Source organism: Spinacia oleracea, chromosome 1 (assembly GCF_020520425.1).
Source record: "Spinacia oleracea cultivar Varoflay chromosome 1, BTI_SOV_V1, whole genome shotgun sequence".
Classification (NCBI taxonomy): domain Eukaryota; kingdom Viridiplantae; phylum Streptophyta; class Magnoliopsida; order Caryophyllales; family Amaranthaceae; genus Spinacia; species Spinacia oleracea.
The window spans coordinates 85287015-85300403 of record NC_079487.1 but is presented as its reverse complement, the minus strand read 5'-3'; the positions used below and the strand labels follow the sequence as shown (position 1 = coordinate 85300403).

The 13389-nt window shown below is 32.8% G+C and overlaps 1 pseudogene; it reads right to left on the bottom strand.

The window, feature by feature from the left end:
* Window positions 1–572: 572 nt before the first annotated feature.
* LOC110776747 (putative protease Do-like 14) lies at window positions 573–10195 on the bottom strand (annotated as a pseudogene).
* Between the last annotated feature and the right edge of the window lie 3194 nt (window positions 10196–13389).

Here is a 13389-nt window from a genome sequence, read left to right as displayed (position 1 = left end):
TGGTGGTTTATAAAACTTTAGAGAAAACGATATGAGTTTTAGTAAAAATAACGGTTGAAATTATAATAAAAATGTGATGAATTTTTATTTTTTTAATGATAATAGTTAGTACGGGGTAGTATATATGAATAATATTCAACTTGTGCAATGTTTATGTTACAATTTTATAAAGTACAACAAAACACATATGCGGCCTTTTAAAAAAAAATGATAACTATTAAGTAGAAGTCAAATATTACAATATTAAAGCAAACAAAAAAAAATTGAATGGAAAAATACAACTAAAACGGCAAATCACTCCACCGCTACTGTAATCTTGGAACGCTAATAATTTTAGCGTTCTACATAATCTAACCAACCACTACTTCTCATGCTACCCGCTACTCAGACCGCTAACTTGCCAAACACGCCTATTTTTATCTAGTAGCGTTTTGACTTGGTCAAAACGCTACCTCAATCGCTACAGCCGAACACGTTATTCTCAATTTGTATATACAAAGAAACTTATAAGTAAATTTGAAATAAATTAAAAAAAAAATCAAATTATATGTAACACTACGGAGCATCGCCCGGACCACTAACTAGTTCTTTTATAAAAGGGGTAAGTATCCAACAATCAACATCATATCTAGAAGACTTACAGGGCCATTAAGCTAGCTAGATTTGAATGTGTCTTTTTCATTCATTTCCTTGGCCATATTTGCTCCCTGTACAACTGTAATAACTGTTTGCGATCTTGATACAATGATGGGTTGCACTACTAATGTATGTACCTAATTCTTATCCACGTCCAGCTACTCTACGTTCTAGAAGACTACATCCATGTTCTAGAAGACTACATCTTCTTATCCGTGTGCTTTCAAAATATACATGATCTTCTGCTTAGCATTCCTTTCAAAAATACTCGACTTGGAATTCCTTTCAGAATAAATACCTTCCGCTTGGTATTCACATACTAGCTCCTGATCTTCTACAATTAGCTGCATATTTTACCTGCAAGCACCAGAATTATATCTTGGCAGTACAGAAATCAAACCTCCAACTGAAAAACATTTTCAAGATTATTAGAAAAACAGCGAGCTCAAGACCAAACAAGAAAGCTAACACCCAAAAGCAAACTCAGAAAAAACTTGCAAAAGCCCTAGTTTAATAACCCTACTATGGAATGTATGGATGTCACTTTTCAACCAAAACATAATAAAGTAACACCATAGTAGGCCAAAGGACAAAGAGAATGCCATGAATAACATCATACTCCAATTTAAAGACCCTATGCAACTCTTTTCTCACCAGGAAAACATACTAGCCTTAAAATCACATTCTTTCGCCTATTGACGCTCAGAATTCCTACTCACAGATGAAATTTTATTTTAACAGACAGATTTCCCCCCATGATTTTATCATTTTATCCAACATATTGGAAAAATGTATCCATTGAGCTTACAATGTTGATAATAAGCAGATTTCTGAAACTAGAGTAAACAAAAATAATGATAAACAGACTCACTCACTCCGTTATTGTTCAAGACAACAATGAATCAAAACATCATCTAATTTACTCACATATAAAAACTAGCAACAAATATTTTTGAACTTTCCTTATGCAACTTTGACAATATCATATCAAGTAGAGTGAGTAAGCAATTGGAGTAGAAAATAGATAAACATAGCAGCTTTGCAATTAAAAGGCCTTCTAAAAATGGAGGCATACTACAGTGTATAAAGAACATCTGAGCATTCGGTTGTACTGTTTGTACTTCAACCTGACTTAAAAGAAACGACAAATGGAAATGTGCGAAACTAAATTACCATCTTCAATCAAAACTAGATGTTTTACACAAAACACATTAAATCAAAACGAGATGTGATCATTTACCCAAAATATTTTCCTCTGTGATTCATAGTTGCACTTGAAATTTATCACCATTTCTCTCGACGAGGCCAACTGAAGAGTAAATGAATTAAATACATAAGAGTACAGGAAATAGAAAAGCATGAAAATATATACCGTCTTGTGACATAAGATGATGACACCAAAAATACTTACCGATTAAGTTTATCTGATGTAAGCTCACCAATCATCATCTTAGGATATAAAAGAGTAACACAACCTACTCGAGCCACAACCAGTTCCACAAATTTTCCTACATTATCCAATATTATCTCCAAAAACTGAAAGCAACGAAGAGGTGGGAAATAAGTAAGTGCAATGTGTCCAAAGGTCTATGGATGCAAACAAGTTATAACATACAAGTTTCAAATAAAACATATCTACTAAATGGACGGCGTTTGGTCATATCAGTAAAAAAAAAATGTCAAAATACTTGCAATATGTGATTGTCAACTAACTCAGTTACACTTTCTTATGTAGTTGCAACATGTGATCTTGATAAGCATGAAATTTTATACTTCACTATTTAACCGGAAAAGTTGACTCTAAATATCTCCCTGAAATTTAGTAGAAAGGAGAACCCATACCAAAATGAACCAAATGGATCAATGGGTATAAGTTGTAACCGAGTTTAAATACAACTTCCGTAAGCACCATATATACGCCATATCCAAAAACCAACAGAAAATGACGATTTAGACTTTAAGATCATCACCCAACAACCACATATAAGCCTTAGACACAATTCATACATTGTCAATCGATACTTCTATCTCAGTGTACTTCTCTCATTTTCTATTTTGATTTTTATTATTCTTCCAAAACATATTTGCGATTGTATTTGTGATTGGTTTTCAAAACAACCAAGCCGACCCCAAAATATTTTGGGACTAAGGCTTTGTTGTTGTTGTTGTTGTATTTGCGATTCTTCTTTAAACCGACCTATTCTTGTTTTCGTGTTCCCTATTTTTCGTGACTCGTTACCCTCCCCTTTCACTTTCTCATTTTTGCGTGTTTACTCTCTTTAACATAACCTTTTACTTTCCTTACTTCACGTTCCACAGACGGTTCTTTTATGACGGTTCATGTTAGCCAACCCCAGATCATTTGGGACTAAGGCTTGGTTGTTGCTGTTGTACTTCTATCTCAGTTTACGCGGACTTGTAGAACAAACAACAGCAGTAATAAATGAAATATACCTCCAAGAAACTCGGAACTTCTTTCCCTCCACACTGAATTATAACATCGTTCGGACGTAAACCAGCAGAATAGGCAAAAGAACCTGGTATAACCTATTCAGAGTTGACAAAATCGTATCTTGAGCAAATTAATACAGATAATTCAATCAAGTTGAACAGTTCCAATCTATAAGAAAATAATGGAATAGTTAACAAAGGCAACATAGATTAAACCAAACAGAACTGCATATGCTGTTTGTAACATGGGTCATCTCCTGCCAATCATTGTGTATTGTAACACATCATTTACTAAGTATTAAGTCGTAGGAAGATATAACAACACAACAACCGTTTCCTTAAACCTCACTAGTAATAATAGGTCCTAAATTAAATCATATTCCTTATTGGGGTACAACGAAAGGATTATACTAGACTTAAACATAAGATCACAGGTAGCTCAGGAAAATAGAACCTTAACACGTACTCTGTACCCACTAAAAACAATAGTAGTAATTATAAAAATAGGAAGAACAAAAAACCCACTAGCAATACTTTCTAACACGCATCATTCCATAGTGTTAAGAAATCCAACAAAAAGGACATTGGTTTATAACTATGGTCATATATCAAAATCAAGACAGATGCATAAATCTCAAATGTCAAGAAAAAGACATTGCACTATTGCAAGCATATTCCAAACAAATGTTACTAGACAGACTGACAGAAATTACCTTTTCAACAATAACGCCTTTGGAAATGCTAGGAAATTTCTGAATAATTTTCTCTGTGACGTCTAAATCAGCGACATAAAAAAGTTGCCTCAATTCCCACAGAAGGTCGACGAAATTCCCTATTGAGGAAAAAAAGACAACTCTCTATGAGGTTCATAATTGGTTATACAAGAAATAAACAAGCAGCAGCATATTCTTGTAGAACTTGAAATATTTTGCATTAAGTTTACGCATCATGTAGACAACACCACTCTGCACAATCCATACTCCTATTCATTTAGTCATTAGACTAATGATCCTAATGAAAACCCCAAAGAAAGTGAGGATAAAGGAAGATACTTTAAACACTATATCCCAACGCATGGTAACATATTTCAAGCAATTAATGAGAATCGCTCACTTAAAAAGCGAATGGAAAGTGGGGGGAGGGAGGACATGATTGTACTAGTAGGGACATAATTACCAAGTCAAAACATTAAAGCAACAGCTATAGAAAGCATCATGCATGGACCAAAAAGATAATTCAAAGTTTCAAACTGATAGAATCAACATCTTTAAAGTGAATTTGCTAAATCGCTAAGGTCAATTGATTGATCAAAATATAACCAAAAAAAATTATCCTTAAAAATCCAGTTCAACAACCGAATTATTTTTTCAGCGTGAATAAGGATTTAAGGCAAAGCAGGTGCAAAACATAAAATCTTATAGAAGAAAAAAACAGGCATAACAGCTGCAAAATCAGAGTAGTTTCACATTTCTGAACTCTATACCCTCGGAAGTCGTAAGCTTTTCCTACCACATAGCCCATTGCAAACATCAAAATATAAGAAGTTTAAAGTAAAATTGCATCCTATCACCCAGAATTTAGGGCTCTGGGCCGAACATGATCAGTATAAAATGAAGTAATAGATTAACAAACATTTTTCACTTTCACATTACCCATCTCTCTTGCAGAGCTCCCACCATTTGTAACTTGTAAGCAATGTTTATAGGAAGAAAAGGAGTTAAAAAGTCGTCAAAAAATGCAATTCCAATGACATCTCCAGCAAGATTGACAAGTGGACCTCCATCACCACACTACAACAAAAAGTAAGTATTAGTTAAAATATAAGCTACCCATGACTGGAAGAGTGAGCCATATAATCACAAAATACCACACACTCGCATAGTACAATAATATGCATGTATACCTATTCAACAACACAGACCCGATCATGATAACAGAAGCTCTTTCTATATACTTAGCAATTAAATGGAAGTTCACGAAAATCCCCCATCATAATTTAACAGCAAAAGAGTCCGGAGAACCTAGTCTTGAACAACTAAACAAGGTGAAGTTGTCAAGATTTTCACATTGGAGTACATTACATAAAAGGGTGTAGTATGTCACACAAACACAGTCTACTCACTGTATATACATAGGCTAAATGATCACGTTAGACCTCTTACTCTAGAATGTATATATAAAAGTATACACAAGCAAACATACGTAGGCACATACATAAGTAGAAAGATAGGCAAAGTGATAAATAAAGATAGATAAGGCAAAAAGGAATACCCTTGTTATGTTGCAAGTTGTGTTGAATAGCTCTTTGCAGTCGTAACCACAACAATCAAGGCTGATGATACATAACGACGACATGAATGGTTGATTAATATGACCAAAAGATTTAACAATATGCTCAATGCAAAGCACAAATCTAATTTGCGTAAAAGATAATTCAATGCATTAAAAGGAACCACAACTTAACATCAAATAAGTGTCATGAGCTATATTTTACTTACCAAAAAGCACCAGGGGCAGCCATGACTTCGTATGGATGGGTAAAATAGCGGCCCATAACAACTGTGACATCACCAGGGGACAGTTTAACTGAGCTTGAATTGCGACGAATTTGAAATGATGGTTTGACATCCATAGAGTCATCCACAAGTTTTAGTGGTGCACATGAGACAAAATACTCGGATGTAAATCTGATAGCAGCAATGTTGTAGTGAAAGTCGTGGGCACACACTACACCTTCGTATGATCGGCCATCTGCTAGAATTACTTGCACCTGTAACAGTATTCAACTCTCACTATCTAACATAAGTAATAAATTTAAGAACTTAACAAACATGTATGCAAAAAAACAGAAATGGAACCTTGAGATCGGCCAATTCATTTTCAACAAAATCATTTTCAGGAACATTATTTTCAGCAACATTATTTTCAGTAAATCGCCTAATAAGATTGGCTGACGTGAAGACAATACCGGTATTGGTATCATCGGTGGCAACGATGAAACCAGAGCCTTGATTCATCTCCTTCTCACCTGAAAATGAAAATGAAAATAAAAAAAAATTGGATGAAAGGTGATTAAAACAACAAAAGCCCCCCTAACATTTCTCTCACCTAGACCTGATAGAATCTTCTCAGATTGGAGTATTGGACCGTTAAAGGTAAGTTTAACTCCAAAGCTGCCTCTATGTTCATACGTGACGAAGAAAATACCACAATTCACATGCCAACTTGGGATTGGCCAATTGGGAAGACCTGGATATCCTAAACAGAAATTGTTCCTTTTGTTAGTTTGTTGGAACAAGAACTCAACCAGAAGGAACCTTAAACTCAGAAACATAATCCCAAGTTACTCTTGTCCCTTCAGCACAAAAAACTCATAATCCATCTCCCACATCCTAGAGCTCTACCCCAGGGCTACTGAAGTCTAGGATGATCCCAACACAGAATTCCTCCTTTGGCGCAAAAACAATATCCAAGACTCTTCTCCCCCTACTTTCTCCCCTCCTGGAACTCCCAGCAATTCTCTTTTCATATTTGCTATTTGGGTAGTTATATGGAAGAGAAGGAATACAACAGTAGAACCATCAATCAAGGTATCAAATGGGTCGTTGCTGAATGGTTCCTCACTCAAGCTCAAACACAACTCCCTCCTGCTTCCAACCCTTGTGGTTGGACTTCCACAAAAGAAAAACCAATGTTGCACTTCCTTTATCCAACCTTGAAGGCATCAGGATTCAGGAATCTCTGTGTCTGTAGGCGTTGTCATGGCCAATGTATTGCAGGCCTCTCACTCAATTAGCTAGTTTATGTTATAACTAGCTAGAAGCTTAACTGACTGCAATTCACGAGGCTTTGAAATGTGGGCTAAGGATAAACGTTGGAATGAAGTAATCACTGCTTCAGACCTCAAAAATTGCTATTGATCTTCTCCATGATCCAGGAGTCATATACACTATACACAGAGCAACTAATATCACATACGAATGCAGGGCTCTTTTGCAATTTAAACCAGCCATTAAGGATCTTGTTTGAAGGAAAGGCGGTTAACAAAGTGGCAGACATTTTGGTTAAAGATGCTAGACAACCTTCTGGTTGTAATTCTGCCAGGATATTCATTTCACTCCCCCCTGTGTTGTACTGATGAATTACTAGCAGACTCTATGAATTGATTCTAAGCTGTATGTCTAAGGGACAAAATATTTGAATCTAATCTAAATAAAATAAAAAATTAAACAAGAAAAGCAAATATGATCAGAAATTCAGAATTACCCGTATATGATACAAGGGAAACCACGAAAGGAGATGCCACGAGAACCGCCCTTCTGGTGTGAATATCTAAAAATGTGTTCCCCTTCATTTGCGAAAACTTAGGCCGCTTGTGAAGCAAATTCTTTTCGTAATACATAATATCAGGAGCTACATAAATTATTATAATAAACACATTCAAAAATCAATCAATAAATATGAGATACATAATATACAAGAAATGAATTTAAAAAAAGCTCACTGTAATAGTCAGGATTATAGTCCAGTTCTCTTGCCCAAGGATTTATCCTCTTTGCAGATACTTCATAAACCATTCTTCACCTAGAAATCAAAATAATACTCTTATTCACCACTTTGCAGTACTCACATTATTAACTTGAAATTTAAAAGGAAATCTTCACATGAGTTAAAATGATAAGATAGCAAATCTTCGAAGACTGTAACTCGTTTTCTGCAAAATTAAACTAGTTCAAAGACTAATTAATCCTCCTTTGATTAAATATTCCCTCCGTTTCGTTATAATGGTTACACTTACTAATCCGATTCAACCAACCAATAGAACTTCCACCCAGTTCATAGTAACCAAATTCAGCTTACACAATACTCGTAGTTAAACAACAATGAATATAGCAAAGTAAGCATGCTTTGGAACAAACGAATTGAGACCCCAAAACTATGACTGTAGATTTAAAGTTTCTACCAAACTTCACAAAGATTCAAATTTTATAAGTTAAAGCGGCGAAAACTACGATTTTGCATATGTAGATAACGGAGTATGCTAGACAAAAATCAACGATTTCAGCCAAAAATTTAAACAGTATAAATATATAATTAAATATAAAAAAATTGACAAAAAATTATAAATAAATATAACGGATTTTTCATGAAATACCCCCGAATTTTGGCGTAATTCACCAAATGCCCCTCGACTTTCAGAAATTCACCAAATGCCCCTCACAAATGACTTAATACCCAAAATACCCTTACTAATGATGCGCCGTTAGTCCTCCGTTAACCTAATTTTCAAATTCACCAAATACCCCTATTTTAATACTTATTTCACCAAATACCCTTATTCAGAAACTTAATTCACCAAATACCAATAACTTAAAATTACTCATTTTGATGCTCAACGGCTAGTTTTTGTGTTTGAAAATTAGCCGTTGCTTATTGTTTGCTTATAAATACTCTTTTTCTGACGGTTTATTGTAGTTTTCCTATTATTTTGTTAATTTCATATCATTTTTGTCATGAGTTTTCTTTCAAAATCATCATCCACACCCAATGAGTCCACATATGTAAGAGTCCCAAATAAATTTTGTTATCATGGGAGAAAATTTGACATCCGAATATCTGATACAACACTCAATCTGAAGCTCCGGTACAACACTAAAACATAAAACACTCCTAAAAACACCTCAAAACGTCGCAACTCTTCAAGAAAATAGCTACTTCTTTTGTACCTTATTCTTTATGTGACCAATTAATTATATTTACCATGCAATCGGAAGGTATTCCTTTTTCAATATGGGAAATATCTTTAACATATGCAAACAGATTAAAAATAAAGCTCTTATTAATTTTATTCTAACGCATATGTTCCAGCTACCTCGGCTTCTATTGCTTCCATGCCACATATTTAACGTTAACTCCCTTTTGTCTCCTGTCTCTACTGCCTCCAAACATCTTTCTTCAATCTCCTAACTTTCTCTCAACCTTACAGTCGAGGCATAAAGGTTTTCCCACTTTTCTTTTGAGCTAGGTCCTATTGACATGGTCAGATTTATGGACAAATGTCTATTTTTGGATTTGAGGGAACAAGAAAAAAAAAATGAAACTAGTGAACCAGTGAAAAAACATGAAACTAGGGAACAAAAAAATGTTCCAAAGCTCATGAACCAGTGAAAAAACATGAATCTTGGCACAAAGATTTGCCTCCAAACTCAAGATTTTCACATCATGAATCCAAGTTGAAATCGAGGTTGTGATAAAAATATATGTGTTATTGAACTTGATTTCTTAGTTTCTTTACCATTCGGACAATAAGAAAATTAAGGTGTTAGCTTTAGATTGAATTACTTCAGCTTCACTTACATAAGATCCCTTTGAAAATGGGGTTTTTTGGCCTTTTGCTCAGCTAAAGTGCATTGTCTTTACTGGATGAGGCCTGAACTTATTGAATCATAATTGAAACTTACTGAGTGTTGTATCGGAGCCTCAGATGGAAATTTCCTCCCATAATATTAGAAATTGTTTGGGACTCTTACATATGTGGATTCATGGGTGTGGATGATGATTTTGAAAGAAAACTCATGACAAAAATGATATGAAATTAACAAAACAATAGAAAAACTACAATAAATAGTCAGAAAAGGGGTTATTATAAGCAAACAATAAGCAACGGCTAATTTTCAAACATAAAAACTAGTCGCTGAGCATCAAAATGGGTAATTTTAAGTTATGTGTATTTGGTGAATTAAGTTTCAGAATAGTGGTATTATATGAAATAAGTTATAAAATAGGGGTATTTGGTGAATTTAAAAATTAGGCTAACGGAGGACTAACGGCGCGTCATTAGTAAGGGTATTTTGGGTATTAAGTCATTTGTGAGGGGCATTTGGTGAATTTCTGAAAGTCGAGGGGCATTTGGTGAATTACGCCATAATTCGGGGGTATTTCATGAAAAATCCGTAAATATAAATAAAGAAATTACTGGAACATGCCTTCAAAGTTTGCTTCAAAACTTGGAATAGAGCAAGAGTGAGAAAGGGAGACGGCGGTGAAAAGAGAAGAATATGTTTTCCCTCCCAAACTGAGTTAACATGTTTGGGTCTACGTTTTAGACTTTATCACTAACTGGTTATTGCCGAGCGATGCTCCGGTAACTATTGCAAATATGATGGTGCAAGGGTGTGCACAGTGCTCTTGGTGCACTGGTGTCCAAACGACATGCAATAAATATAAAACGCGGATATCTTGTTGAATCCGGAGAAAAAAAGAACAAACGTTGTTTTTTTGATAAAAAAAGAACAAACGTTGTTCTTTTGTTAAAAAAAAGAACAATGACTGCTCTGTCCCTTTTTTTTCGTTCTTTTGTTTTTCACTCCATTTTTTTGATATATATACCTTTTTTTTTATAATTTTCGAATCAGAATTTGTGAAGAAGAGAGAGTAAAACTATGAAAAGGAGAGAGAAACTGTGAAGAGGAGAGAGAAAGTAATGGAAAATTCTCAGATTTTGGTTGATTTTTCTACTTCAATATCAAATTCTATTGATTCTTCTTCTTCAAATTTGAATTCCTCTGCTGATAATCCGATTTGTGAAGGTAATTTTTCAATTTTTTTAAAACGAATTACTTATTTATGATGATTTTGATTTCCATGTTCATTATTTTCATCATTTCAATTTATTTTGATTTTTTTGATCATTTCGATTTCTGCATTTCTCAATAACCTTGATTAATGTATTTTGATTCTATATTTTGATAATTTTGATGATTAATGTATCTTGATTATATATTTCTGATGATTTTGATTTCTGTTCTTTTCTCGATTTTATATGTTCTTTTAGTCTTATCTTTTGTTCTTTTATATATTGGTTCTCATATATGTATTAAGAGATTGTAATAATACAGAAAATAATTATTGAACATGTTGTTCTTTTTTGCTTTAGCTTGTTGTTCTTTGTTCTTTTTTGCTTTAGCTTGTTTTTCTTTTGATATTACACACTTCAGATCAAATTGTTCTTTTACCATTTTTGTTGTTCTTTTATCTTTTTTGTTGTTCTTTTTTCACATGGTTAAAATAAGTGTTCTACATGATATGTTCTTTTCTGCTATTTTTAATGTTCTTTTTCTTTACTTTATTATGTTCTTTTATGCTCTATTGTTGTTCGTTTTTTTATTGGTAATGTTGTTTTACATGGTTAAAATAAGTGTTCTACATGATATGTTCTTTTCTGTATTTATAATGTTCTTTTTCTTTATTTATAATGTTCTTTTAGGTTCATCCTCTTTTTGTTCTTTTGAGGAATTGCTCTGTTTATTCAGCCTCTCTTCTTGTTCTTTCAGCTGTTTTTGAAGATTTAACATCGTTTGTTGCTGGTCAAGTAAAAGCTTCCTTTGCTCTTCAATACTGTACTTTTTGAAAAAAGAACAAATATAAAAGAACATTAAGATTTATATCTAATAAGCATAAAAGAACAGAACAACAAAACCCAAAAAAAAACAAAACAAACAAGTGCACCGTTCTTATCATGAACATGGCTTGTATTTCTTCTCCTTCCCCCTCTTTTTTTTATTTTTTTTATTTTTCATTTTCTATATATATAATATTTCTCCTATTGGATTCATAACTTCTCATTTTAGAAACACATTCTTGAGAGAGAAAGAGGAGAGCTTTTAGTTTCTCCCAACAAAAGAGAGATTTTATGAGAGAGAAAGTTCAAAACAAATTTTCTCCTCCTTTCTCTGAAATGTGATTTTAATTGAATTACGTTTACAAAAAACTAGTTTATTAAGCGAAATACTATTTCAATTTCGCTATTTTTTGAATTTTATTATTCATTCAAAGAGGTTTATGCTGTTGATGAAGGTGCATCGGGTGATTAAGGTAAATTTTCTCGTTCTTAATTCTATGTTCTTTTTAAATTTTAATGTTCTTTTCTTATAACTTTCTATTTCTGTGGCATCAAAACACTGTGTTCTTTTTTAGAATCAGCAATTGTTCTTTTTACATATTTATAGTGTTGTTTTCAGATATCTTTTGATAAATAAAATAACGGAATTAGAACATAAATTGGTTGAAAAAGAACATTTTCAGAACTTAAAAGAACAAGAAAAAATATAGATCTGGTTTTAAAGTTCATCAAAGGTTCGTCGTTTTATTTTTTAATTAGAACATAAATTGGTTGGAAAAGAACATTTCCAGAACTTAAAAGAACAAGAAAAATTATAAATCTGGTTTTAAAGTTCATCAAAGGTTCGTCGTTTTATTTTTTAATTAGAACATACTGTAAATTGGTTGGAAAAGAACATTCACAGAACTTAAAAGAACAAGAAAAAATATAACTGCTTTTTATATTTGTACCTTTTGTCTGATTTGTCAATATTAGTGTTCTTTTTGTTAATGTTCTTTTTTTTACGGTTTTTATTTTTGTTGCGTTTTATTGTTATTTATGTGCGTTTTGGGACAGGTGCACCAAGAGCACCATGCACACCCCTGCACAATCTGAGCGTTGGGTAACTATATGTAATTCGAGAACTAATCTGGATTGACTAAATAAAAGTAATTATAATAGGTTGATATTAAATACTTACATAATATATAATATGAGATAAATATTTGTGCATACTTTATTTTTATATCTTATTTATGTAAGAGTGATTAAATATAAAATAGAATAGTCTTTTGTTATGTGTAATACACTTTTTAATTGCTCTAGGTAAACTTACATGAACTGGCCTGCTAAAAAAAAGTAATCATAATTACACTTAAATGAAAAAAAAATATATAGTTTAGTTTCATAAGAAAATTATTAAAATATATCATTATGGTAGGCATTAAAGTTTTAATACATGGTATTAATAAACATAACTTATATGGTTTGAATTGCTTAAATATTATAAGTTGTATTATTGGATTAGTGGTTGAATATCTAACTTATGTACATTAGGTCATTGGTTCAAACATTGATATTTGCATTTCTTCATCTTTTTGTAAGAAAAATATTACATATGTCAATGTGGCTATGCCATGCCACTTGCCATCTAATAGTGGCGACATGTGGCGAGATGGCATGAAATGCCATTGAGATTTAATAATAGTATAGATTAGGATCTCGCTCTTTCTAATCACCCTTTGGAATCTAAGGTTAAATTTTAGGTAGGTTAACTCACCTCTAATCCAAGGTTGATTGTTCAAACTAATAAAATAATTAAAAATAAATTATAAGAGTTTTAAATATTAAAAGAAATAAATTGGCTAGCAAGAATATACATAAAGTAGGAAAATAAATTTACTAATAGCAAGTTGTTTCTT